Source organism: Bidens hawaiensis, unplaced genomic scaffold (assembly GCF_021521415.1).
Source record: "Bidens hawaiensis isolate Kalapana, Puna unplaced genomic scaffold, B.hawaiensis_p1.1 tig00005806_1, whole genome shotgun sequence".
Taxonomy (NCBI): domain Eukaryota; kingdom Viridiplantae; phylum Streptophyta; class Magnoliopsida; order Asterales; family Asteraceae; genus Bidens; species Bidens hawaiensis.
Window position 1 is genome coordinate 382,010 of NW_027491382.1, and position 12,610 is coordinate 394,619.

The 12,610-nt window shown below is 41.4% G+C and overlaps 1 non-coding gene across 1 annotated transcript; it reads right to left on the reverse strand.

The window, feature by feature from the left end:
- Positions 1-8,290: 8,290 nt before the first annotated feature.
- Positions 8,291-8,362, reverse strand: TRNAE-UUC (transfer RNA glutamic acid (anticodon UUC)). Its single transcript has one exon. It is a non-coding gene; the product is annotated as a tRNA-Glu (tRNA).
- Between the last annotated feature and the right edge of the window lie 4,248 nt (positions 8,363-12,610).

Here is a 12,610-nt window from a genome sequence, read left to right on the forward strand (position 1 = left end):
TAACTCTAAACGAACAACAATCTGTCCAAAAACACATACACCGACATAAACCGAATATACCTTTCGTTTTCCGCCACTACAAGCTACAAACTCGTCTTTCCGCCTTATCTACCACTAAACACAGAGCCTACAAACAACATACCACAATACCAAGCAAGTTACACTCACGATCAAGCCATTTCTTTCATGGTTTCGGTTATGATTCAAAAACAAAGATTTAAACCGTAAAAATTCGTTTTTGGTTCGTTTAACTCCTTTCTTGGACCAAGATCCCTTGTATAACCTGTATACATCACTTGATCATGCAAGAATCGGTTTTCATCTTTGAAACCTCATTTTCTTGCAAACAAACTCAAGAAACGAAGATGAACACGTATATAACACGATTTTTACCTCGGTTTTCTTGCTCAATTTCCGGATTTTTGGATGTTAAAGTTGAGAGAGATGAAGGATTGTTGAATGGATGATGAGAAAAAGAAAATAAAAATGGGATTGTGGACTTAAGGTCCGATCGGAATTTTGGATGGGTGGGGTGGGACCCACAACTTCATTTTAAGCCACATATTTGGATTCTCGTAATCCGGATAATGATTTGGATAATCTGGTTCAGTTCGTTTTTCGGTTAAACATTTAATTCGGCTTAAAACGAAGCTAAAACGGTCGTTTTTCGGCTTAAAAAAATGAAATATATATAAAACCGATTTAAAAACTTAAACCATGACATTTATTAACTTAAAACATCATAGTATTAATAATTGTGCATCTTTTTCGGCTTGATCGATCGTCTCTTGTTCGGTTTGGTATTAAAGGTTTCGTTTAACGTACCGACGTACTATTAAATCGAAATCCTTTTTCTGTGCTTTAATCCACTTATCCCGAAGCTTTAATACTTCGTAACATCACTAAATATCATATATCTCGTCTATAATTGAACCCTAGAATCGTTAGGGTTTCAATAACTATCGATCGATTGATCGCATATTCAATACGATTAATTATATATTCACGTGCAATCCATACAGTGAACCCTGTATTCTCGTATAATTACTATGGTAATTCATGTACCCGACATTAAATATGACGTAACTACAGTCTACCGGTTAGGGTATACCTGGTTTCGTCGGAATCGTTACAAGTGTTGATGCTCAGATCATTTCTGGTCAAAAACTTGTACGTCTAAAGGCCCCGGATGGGACCCAAATTACGGTCTTCGGTGATCGGAATGGTGCGACGCCACATATCATATCCATGCTTAAGGCGGGAAAACTGATACAGCGGGGGTGCAGGGCGTATCTGGGGTATGCTATAAACGTGAAAACCGAGGTGGCTACCGTCGGTGATGTTCCTATTGTTCGGGATTTCCCGGATGTGTTTCCAGATGATTTATCAGAGATGCCGCCGGATCGCGAGGTCGAGTTCCAGATAGACCTTGTGCTAGACCCAAAACCCGTTGCTCGAGCCCCTTACCGTCTAGCACCAAATGAAATGAAATAACTTATGGCTCAATGAAAGGCTTGCTTGACAAGGGCTTCATTCGACCGAGCATCTCACCTTGGGGTGCTCGGGTCTTGTTCGTCAAGAAGAAGGACGGTAGCATGCGGATGTGCATCGACTACCGTGAATTGAATAAACTCGCTGTGAAAAATCGGTACCCTCTACCAAGGATCGACGACTTATTTGATCAGCTCCAAGGAGCTACTTGGTTCTCGAAGATCGACCTTAGGTCCGGGTATCATCAGTTGAAAATTCATGAGGAAGATATCCCTAAGACTGCCTTCCGCACTCGTTATGGGCATTATGAATTCCTCGTGATGTCTTTCGGTTTGACCAACGCACCGGCTGCGTTCATGGATCTTATGAACCGGGTCTATAGGCCGATGCTTGATCGTTCTGTTATTGTGTTCATCAACGACATTCTTGTGTACTCCAAAAGTGAATCCGATCACACCAGTCATCTCACGAAAGTTTTGGAAGCTCTGCGAAAGAATAAATTGTACGCGAAATTTTTGAAGTGTTCTTTTTGGTTACGCGAGGTTCAGTTCTTGGGTCATGTGATTAACCCGAGTGGTATATTGGTTCACCCTGCAAATGTGGAAGCTGTAAACGATTGAGAATTTCCTAAGTCTTCGTCCGAAATTCGTAGTTTTCTGGGCTTGGCGGGGTATTACCGCCGCTTTATTCCTGACTTTTTGAAAATCGCTTCGTTGTTGACCAAGTTGATTAAAAAGAGCGTTATGTTTGTGTGGGGTTCTGAGCAGGAGGAGGCTTTCCTCGAATTAAAGAATAGGTTAACGCATGCTCCGATTTTAGCTTTACCCGATGGCACTGACGATCTGGTTGTTTATTCTGATGCCTCTTATCAGGGGCTTGGGTGTGTTCTGATGCAGCGAGGCCGAGTCATAGCCTATGCCTCACGGCAGTTAAAGCCTTATGAGGTGAATTATCCTACTCACGATTTGGAGCTAGCGGCGGTTGTGTTTGCCCTTAAGTTGTGGAGGCATTATTTGTACGGTTTCCCTTGTGTTATCTTTACCGATCATAAGAGCTTAAAGTATTTCTTCGAGCAAAAGGAACTGAATATGCGTCAGCGTAGGTGGCTGGATTGGATTAAGGATTATGATTTGGATATTATGTATCATCCCGGTAAGGCTAACGTGGTAGCCGACGCGTTGAGCCGGAAGGAGAGACCGAAACCTATTCGCATGAAATCTTACCATCTTATTCTTAAGCCCGATATTTTGAAACAGATAGCCAATGTTCAGAATGAAGCCTTACAGGTGGAATGGATTATGTCAGGACGTATTTGGGGTCAGGAAAGATTGTTGGAAGACGTCGGTGACGGGGTGAAGTACAAGGACGGTCGTTTATGGGTACCCAAGTATGGGGGATTCAGGAGTAAGATATTGGATGAAGCACACAAGTCGCGCTATTTCATTCATCCAGGCGCGACAAAGATGTACCAAGACCTGAAGAAGAATTATTGGTGGCCTGCGATGAAGTATGAGGCGGCTCAATACGTGAGTAAGTGTTTGACATGTCTACAAGTTAAGGCTGAGCACCAGAAGCCTTTTGGGAAAATTCAACTCCTGGAAATACCTGAGTGGAAGTGGGAGCATCTTACGACGGATTTTGTGACTAAGTCGCCTCGTACTCCTAGAGGAAGATATGACACCATTTGGGTAATCGTGGATAGATTGACTAAGAGTGCTCACTTCTTGCCGATTAGAGGAACTTATAATTCCTAGCTGTTGGCTGATGCATTTATTCGTGAGATTGTTTTTAGGCACGGGGTGCCGGTATCTATTGTTTCGGATAGGGATACGCTTTTTACCTCCAGGTTTTGGAAGAAGTTTCGTGAGGGGATGGGTACCAAACTCCTCATTAGTACCGCTTATCACTCGCAGACGGATGGGCAATCCGAGAGGACCATACAGACTCTCGAGGATGTTATCGATTTTGGTGGTAGTTGGGATCGTTATTTACCGTTGGTCGAATTTTCTTATAATAACAGTTACCACGCCACTATTGGGATGCCGCCGTTTGAGATGTTGTATGGGCGTAGGTGTAGGACCCCAGTCTGTTGGGGCTCCATTGGTCAGAAACAGTTGGCTAGTTTGGAGGTGGTTGAGGCTACGACTGAGAAGCTCTATAAGATTAAGGCTTTTATGAAGGCCGCTCAGGATCATCAAAAGTCCTATGCGGACAAAAGGCGGAGGCATATTGTGCTCGAGGCTGGTGATCGAGTCATGTTAAAAGTTTCTCCTTGGAAAGGTATTATTCATTTTTGTAAGAGGGGAAGCTTAGTCCGAGATTCATTGGTCCGTTCCGTATCTTGTCACGGGTTGGTGAGGTAGCATAGAAACTGGATTTGCCCGATGAGCTCGCGGGGATTCATCCTACTTTCCACGTGTCTCATTTGAGGAAATGTTTGGCAGACGAGGAGGCCCACGTGCCTCATGGTGATATTGAGCTCGATAGTAAACTGAACTACATTGAAGAACCTATTGCTATACTTGACCGTCAGGAAAGGCGTTTGAGGAATAAGGTGGTTCGGCAGGTGAAAGTTTGGAAGAAGATTGTATGCAAGCTTACATGACTCAATCTAAGATGACTGTTGAGATTGAAGGGTTGAAAAAGATGTAAACTGAGAGAAGCTCAAGAACTCAGAGCTACTGATCCAAATGGAATTTTTGAAAAACCTTGTGACAACTGGAAACATAGTGGGATATGTTGAGAAGATGACTCCTGAAGAAAGATACAAGATGGTACCACCACCTTTTTGTGACAAATATCCACTCAAAGTGGGCAAAGAGAGCAGAAATGAATATTTAAAGCAATTTAAGAATGTGTTTGAGGATAAACAGGAGTTTGTGAAGAAATATGAAAATGTGACTGTGAACAAAGAGGGTGAGTTTGTTATGAAGGAAACTTTTGAGGTAAATGAAAAGAATAAATGGAGTGAATACTCTAGTAAAGGAATCACTTGTAGCTGCAAAAGTGACAAATCATCTAATGGTAAAAAGAAGAAGAAGGCATTAAAGAAGAGGAATGATGAATAAATTCCAAGGCTTTCAAAGATAACTCCTAAGTTGAAAAGGCACTATGAAAAGATGAGAAAAGAACACAAGGTATTTTACGTATGTGATAGATCCGAAGTGAAAAACAAGAATAATCAATCAGGAAACTACTCATATGATCAAGGACATCCTCCAATTTATCTTGTGTTTTCAAACCATGTTGTTCGTCTTTTTCAATACCATTTTCATGATGTGGCTCAGAATGCTGAGTAGGAATAGGATTCAAATCAATGAGATCATTAGTGTACTGAGGAACCACCTACGTCTTCTCAATAACTTTCAAACTCTGATCATCCACAAACATAACATCACGACTTCTTGCAAGCGTCATTGAAACCTGATCGTATAACCTGTGTCCAAAATCATCTTGCCCATAACCAAGGGATATACATTGTCCGGAGTTCACATCATTTTGTGATCTTTCATCATTGGGAATATGCATAAATGCATTGCATCTAAATACCCGCAAATGACGATATAAAACATCTTTGTCACTCCAATCTCTGTTTGGAAAATCAATGTGCAAAGCAATACGAGTAAGATTAATAACATCTACCGCCATATTGAAAGCTTCACTCCAAGAGGAGTTAGGCAACCCTGCATGTAATAGCAAACATTTAAAACTTTCAATTAATGTTCTATTCATCCGTTCTGCTAAAGCATTCAACTGTGGTGTCTTTGAATGTGGTCTTTGGTATCGAATACCTTTCTCTCTACAATAAGCATAACAAGGACCAATATATTCACCTCCATTGTATGTTCGAATACACTTGAGTTGTTTCCCAGTTTTTCTCTCAACTAAAGCATGCAACTTCTTAAATACATCAAATACTTGATCATAGCCTATATAAACCCACACCTTCCTCGAATGATCATCAATAAATGTGACAAATTATAAGTAGCCCCCAAGTGTTCTAGTCTTCATAGGACCACAAACATTCTGAATGCACCAAGTCTAGTATACTTTCTTTTCTATGAGGCGGATGACTATGAAAAGAAACTCTCTTTTGCTTACCATTCATACACCGAGAACACTTCTTCAAATACAGTTCTTTCACACCGAACAAGGCATCTTTCTTCAATAATAAGGAATTCCTTTTTACTCATGGGAGCAAGTCTCTTATACCATAAATCGGTCATATTAGAATTCCTTAAATAAATTAACCAAGTATCTGGAAATCTTTGGATGTGCCTGTTGGGTTTCAACAAAATTGTCAAAGTGATAAAACCTTACTTTTACCAAAAGTGTAGCGGATAAATGTGTTGGACTCGGTCTGCCCAAGACACATATTATAATTGATGTGGCTAGTACGTTATGATCCAAGTCGGGTCATACCCAATAACAAGCTAGACGAACACCAATTATATTTGTTTATATATGATATGATCATAAGTAAATAAATATTGACACTTATGTTATTTGGAAAAGGGTTTCTAAATAAAATGTACTTGTGAAATGAATAAAATCATATGGATGATTTATATTTTGAGAGAGAACATTCCATAGTGTTATTTAAGATGATTAAATAACAATATGTGAAAATGGTTACCTAGCATGTTGCCTATATGTTGTGTTACACTTATAAGTAATAAGTTTTATAACACAAATATATAGATGGAAGGTTTAAAAATAATAATAATAATAATAATAATAATAATAATAATAATAATAATAATAATAATAACAAGGAAGGAATCTCTTTCTCTCTTATTATTTTATTGTTATTTCAAATGTTAGTGGAGACATGCAAGGTTTCTAATTGGTGCCATGGGTGGTGCCAAAAGATACACACTTACTTCCTCTTTCACTTTCATTTTTTTTGCAAGTAACAAAAATGTTTTCTACTCTCTCTCTCTTTTCTCTCTAATTTTCGGCCAAGAGGAGGAGCCAAGGGAGGAAGAAAATTTTTGAGTGCAAATCCTAGCTACAAGGTGTTTGCTTGAAGGCTTGAAGGGTATACAAGCTTGAGGAACTCCTATCTTGAAGTTCTAGCCTACCATTCATCATCCCTTTCACATTTCCTTGGTTTTGAAAGGTAGTCTTAACATGCATGGACTTATAGTGACATGCATGTGTTTGATAGTATGTATTTCGTATTTGGATCCGGGTTTGGGTTTTGCATGTATAAAATTGGTTTTATACACTATAAACTAACAAGATTTAAAACATTTATCCGCTGCGTTTTTGGTAAAAGTAAGGTTTTATCACTTTGATAATCTTGTTAAAACCCAACAATGGCATCAAGAGCCGCTTATACGAATGCATGCTTCATTAGACCCAAAAATTTTCGGGTTTATGGTGGGTTTACCATATGGCCGAAAGTTTTTGGGGTTTTGGTTTCCCCATGGTTTTTCAAGGTTATACTTACATGCATGTGGTAATCTTGAAAAACTAGGTCATTTGGATGATTGTTTACTTTTGTAAGTCCCGAATCTGGATCACTACAATTATGATATCAACAATCTAGGTGTTGGTGCGAAATTCCAACACTAGATGATTCAAGAACAAAAATAAAACACAAACACGTCGAACACAAGAATGGCTTCAAAACACACGTTAATATTAACGTCGGGTGCTTAAGCACTATTAATACAATACTCGTTTATGAAAACCCTTAGACGGCCAAGAACTCGTGAACCAACTACCCAGCTGATGACCCACTCACGAACCAACTGGCAACCCACAAATGTAAACATACATCCTATATATAGACTACCAACCTAGGCCCAAAGCAAAGTAAAGCCCACCAAAACCAATAGATTTCGGTTTACACATAAAGGCCCAACTAAGCCCAATCTAAGTTTAACAATACACTAGGAACACCCCTGCCTTTAGACGAGATCTTATATATGATTCTCATAAACCCTAGGAGCCTCTTTTCCTTCTGCCCAGCTCCCCGTTCGACTTGCATGTGTTAAGCATATGGCTAGCGTTCCTTCTGAGCCAGGATCAAACTCTTCTTTTGACTAGACTATGAAAAAAGACGGGTTCTATTCTATCTAGTAGAGTCAACAGAATGGAGTTCCTTGTCTGTAACTCAAGAAAGCGCATCTCCTTTTCTGCCATTCCTACTTTATTGATAGTTATAACCTATTAAGAAGGTAGGTTCAGTCCAGGAGGCTAGTTTGAAATGAAACCCGGACTCACTGAGGTTCACACACCTTTCTTTATGAAATTACACAGCAAGCTTCCAGCTTGGTACTAATACCTCTAGAGTATAGAGGGGCTATGGAGAGGCGCGAAACTGTGCTTCCTCGCTTTGCCAAGAAAAGCACTTCTTCCTAGTTGAAGGGCGCGCTACAGGCCTACGCTTGTCCCTGCGCGAGAGTTTCCGGGTTTTTGGCCGTATCTTGCTCCTTTCTTTCGCCTCAGCAGTGAGCGTTACTAGATCTGATTCAACTGAATAGGGGACTTAGATATGCTCTTGTTCCTGGCAGATATGCTGGGCGAGATAGTGAAAAAGAGGGAAAGATGACTCTATGGCTGAGGGGAAGAGAGAAAGAACGCATATGGATATTATATCTGTCGGAGATTCGAGAATCTATGAAAGGACAACTAAAGCTAAGGTTACGAAGTAAAAGAAGTCCGAGAGAAGTGGTGATCTCATCTTGCTTGCTGGGAGAGAGGAAGCTTCTGGACCACCTTTTCCAGCCAGATAGCGAGCGATCACTCAGCAATGAACACTAACTGAAAGCGGCCGGGAATGAGTACCTATCCCTTACGGGAATCGAACCCGTGTCTTCGACATGAAAAGACGATGTCCTAACCACTGGACGAAAGGGACCAAAAAGCCATTCTTCATATACCGCTCCGTGGGCTCTGAGAATAGAAGTGGTTAGTTTTCTTTCTATACGAAATTAAAGATTTCATTTGTGTTCATGTTGGGGATTTCAGATGTCAATTCGGCGGTTCGTCCCCCCTTCCTACGGGTTCCCCCACCCCCTGAATAAGTAAGGCCCCGCTCTTTCTAAAAAAAAAAAGAGGGGCAAAGGGCCCGTTTGAAGTGACGAAGGCCTATGCTACAGTAAGAAAAAAAGTAGGTTTCGGTTACGAAGTCACTTAGTCGAACTATAAAGAAAGAGAGGCTAAGGTTACGAAGTAAGGTCAACTGGTTAAGGAAAGCTCAGGTTATAAAAAATTTTAGCCATTAATGAATTAATTAAGTAGTAGTGAGACGGAGTTGCGCCAGCTGTGGATATAGACTAGGCTAAGGGGCGGACTTCATCTCTTCTATTCTCTTCACTTACACCTTACACTTCTGCTGAGTCTAACGAGGCTCAGGTGGGGAGCCTTCCACTGTCACTGTGGAGCGAGACTGCGCAAACGTAGAACATCATAGAAACTTCGCTGACTTTCTCATAAACCTTGATTTCGCTACGCTCAATAAGAAGCCGGAATAGCTTAAATTGGTTCGTGTTCCGTTTCCAAAGTCAGTCGTCTTTACCCAAGTGTGAACTTCAGAAGACTCTCAAGCGGTTCCATTCCTTCTTACTGTACTTCTGGGTCAACCCAACCCGAATGGGAAGAAGGGGGTCAGCCAAACAGTGGTCCACTTTGTACTTTTGCTGAGCAGACCAATCAGGCATTTTTTTCTTTTTTTCTTTTTTTCTTTGAATTGTAAGGAAGGGAACTTCTCACCGAAGGAGGCAGTAGGAATGAAGTAGGCGGGAAGCAACCGCTTCTTCTAGAAGCGTTGCTTATCCTTCACTATTTTTTAGAGCATATCGCTATGAAAAAGAAAAAGTTTATGTAATCGGAAAAAGGGTTCCGGTTGCGGAAACCAGAGAAAGTCGGGAACCATCGGTTACCTTTTGAATCAAAGTAGCGACGAGCCAAGTATTACGACTACAGGGGGAGAAGCAAAGCTTCGTAGACAGCTTCGCTTCCTCGTCGCTTCTTTCTAGCGACCAGCTTCTCAAGTGGGTGGCTTGGTAAGCAAGCTACCTTCAGCATCGGTAAAATCCCTATAATAGGCCGGAATGGCGGAGAAGGAAGCCCTCTCTACTTCAATGGAAAGGGGGGAAGAGCCCTTTCACAGCCGCTCCTCTACAACTTTCGCCCAACATGATCACGAACGAAGACAGAGAATTGCGTAGATAGGAGGACGAAACGAACCAACCCACTTGTCCTGATTGGAACGATTGAAGAAAGAAAGAGAATGGTGTCCCTTTCCCCCAGGGGACATCGTCGGAGAACAATGTCGGGGACAGGGTGAGAACCTTCCGTTGCTTACACCCTTTAAATGTTGGTTCTTCCGGAGATAGATCTGGTTTCAAGATCTATGAACAAGAGAGATCCCTAAATATCCATTTTAAAAAAGAGATGAATAGATTAGGCGAAGCCAGCTGAAGGAAGGGCGCTAACGAGCAAGAAAACGAATGCGCTAACGCGCAACGGTTTTCCTTTCTCTGATAGGGGCTCGCTTCTTCAATTCAAGTTCAGCTTCTTTTCATTTTGATAGGAGTAGGTGCTTGCTGCTCTCTCGCTGTCTACTAAATGAGCCTTTACTGCCCGCCCGGCCCATCTCTTTCTTTAATCTTAAGTAAAGTGAAGTCAAATCAATGAAGTGAACAGCCCAACCTCTTTGTTTGAAGCTTTCTTTCACCTAATTCGGAAAGAGAACAATAGATTTGCAACTATAGTATAGGAAAAAGCTTCTCTTTTGTAGGGTCATAGGGGAGTTCAGAAAGGATCTGATCGTAGATAGAGACTGAAGTGCGGGGGTAGGGGCGGATGTAGCCAAGTGGATTAAGGCAGTGGATTGTGATTCCACAACGCGCGGGTTCAATCCCCGTCGTTCGCCCATCAATAAATGGACTATTTGTTACGGAGACAGAAGACAAACCTAGAAAGCTTTTTTTCTGCAAGTCATCTCGAGGCTTCAAACGCATCCAAGCAATTGGTATCCGATTGAAGCATAGAAATAGATTCGCGTCGCCTACTTGCTGAAAGCACAAATGGAATGGCCGATCATGAATTCTATGAAGTTTTTAAGACTTTCACTTTTGAGTGAATAATGAATGAAATGAACCCCCGGATGAGGAGCAAATCTCCCCTCCCTTTTACTAAATGATGGGGAGCCCCTAGTAGTTTACCGGACAAATTGAGTTGTCGTGACAAGACCTTTCTTAGTGGAAGATCGGAATTTTCTTCATCACGAGACTGATCGGATCAGACACCCGAGAGACCTCCACAATTGAGTAAGTAAGAGGACAACAAGCAAAGAGTTATGCTTTCATTTCTTTGTTGAGATTGAAATAAAGTTCTTTAAAAAGGGGGTAGGTATAATGAACGTAGGCCAAAGTCAAGAAAAGGACTTCCTTACTTTTAGTCTTAATTACTAATAGTTTGAAGCGAAACCGGTTTTTGTTTTTTTGCACTCGGTTCCTTCGTCTTAAGTAAAGTGAAGTTTACTTTTTTTATTCGGAACTCTTAGTCGAGCTGATGCCGAGATCTTTTTTTGTTCGAGGTTCAAGAGGAAGAAGAGAAGTGGAACCACCGCCCAATGGTGCTTTTACGAAAGTACGGTCACCGGTGGCTAATACCTTCTTGACACTATCGAACCTGAAATCCACTCTCAATCGCTCGTTTTTTTAGTCGGCGGGCAAGGTTTCCTACCCACTGGCTACTGGCTACCGGCTAAGGATGTACAGTGTAGCTATTGCAGCTACAGTTGGGTAGCTAGCATCTACCCTATGTTTCAAACTTGTTAAACCTGGTGGTCAAACCGATAGAACATTGTTTAAACCATACTTGTGAGAGTGACTGTCTTACGCTACAGTAACTACTGCAGCTACTGTCTTACTGTGTACAAGAACTGTGTGTGACTGTAGCTACCCGACCCCAAGGGAGGTACTTGTTACCACTCCTCAGGTGGTTAATGAAATGCTTCTCAGGTGAGGAGTATGAACGAGATAATACTGATTGAATCAGAATATTATTTAAATCGACTTAATTAGAAGCTCTAATAACTATGAAAAATTGATGGTATTTCAACCACGATAATCTTGGTTGGTACCAAACCCGATAGTGATTCTTTCGATTCGTATTAGAGTGATGGCCCCTGTTTCACTAATAGCTGGGAAGGGAATACGTTCTCCAATCGGCATGTGTTAACCATTTTCTATTCTTTGGATGAAATGTCGAGATTCAAGAGAAGATGGATCGGGTCTTCTATTAAGATGGACCTTGAAGCAATCATTGTCATTGTGGATTTGGGGGTTCTAAACCAGAGGAGAGGCAGAGGCAGCGAAAGAAGAGAAGCTTACTCTATTCCAGAGGTAGGAATAGCGGGACAGAGACAACTACTTTGAGAATGAGAGGAGTCTTGCATTAGTAAAAGAAAGCACCTTTCTTAGTTATTAGTAAGGTTGTAGACTTCTTGTAGTTCTCTTTCCCCTATGTCGATTTTCTATAAGAGATAGAAGCTTTCCCGCTTGCAAGGTTTCGAGCTCCTATTTCTGGAAGAGATTGAGGAAATGCTCCTTCCGTGAGGGGCCCTTTAACCTATAGGAAGCTCTCTCATCCGAGTGGAGTTAGGCCCATTTCCTAGCCTAGTTTTAAGCAGAACAGCACCATCCTAGTCCAGAGCAGTACTTCTCTTATGGGCTCGAGGCAAGACAAGCAGCCCGCTTCGCTTCCTCAATTGCTCAAGGAACAAGAGAAATAATGCTTTTGTGGAACGTCTTCTAGCGAGGCTTTGAGATTAAACCAATATCTTTCTATTTGAAGCAGTGTGTGGTATGCCTTCAATTCCACAAGCATACCCTGGCCAGAATAGTACTGAGATTTCCGTCTTTGTTTAGCTGACTCGCTCGGGATATCCTAGCATCATTCCGGCATTTCACCGTAAGAGGATCCTTAAAGGTGATTCCAAAAGTGATTTGCTTGTCCAGTGGTACTTGTCGCTTTTCTCCGAAGGCTGTTGAATTAGCTAAACCACGGGGGTGGCAGTTGTCCATGGATGTCCCTTGGGCCTATTCTTCATCGGATACGAGAGTAGGAAAAGCTTCTATTCCATCAACACTAGTTA